This window comes from Poromitra crassiceps (assembly GCF_964638095.1).
Source record: "Poromitra crassiceps genome assembly, chromosome: 22".
Taxonomy (NCBI): domain Eukaryota; kingdom Metazoa; phylum Chordata; class Actinopteri; order Beryciformes; family Melamphaidae; genus Poromitra; species Poromitra crassiceps.
Window position 1 is genome coordinate 17,675,350 of NC_139647.1, and position 216 is coordinate 17,675,565.

Here is a 216-nt window from a genome sequence, read left to right on the forward strand (position 1 = left end):
ATGAGTTTTTTTGTTGTTGCAACAGTTGTCCCCACTTTCAGAGACTGTTGCACAGCTGTACAGAAGTCCAGGGAGGCCTCTGAGCAGCCGAAGATGGCGAGTTCTGCCTCCGACTGAAGGGTTATATATTGTAGGCCTTAGAGTACCAGTCAAATATTTTGGCCCAGAATCCGGTCAGTGAAGGGCAGAACCAGAAGGCATGAGACAGAGTGCCCT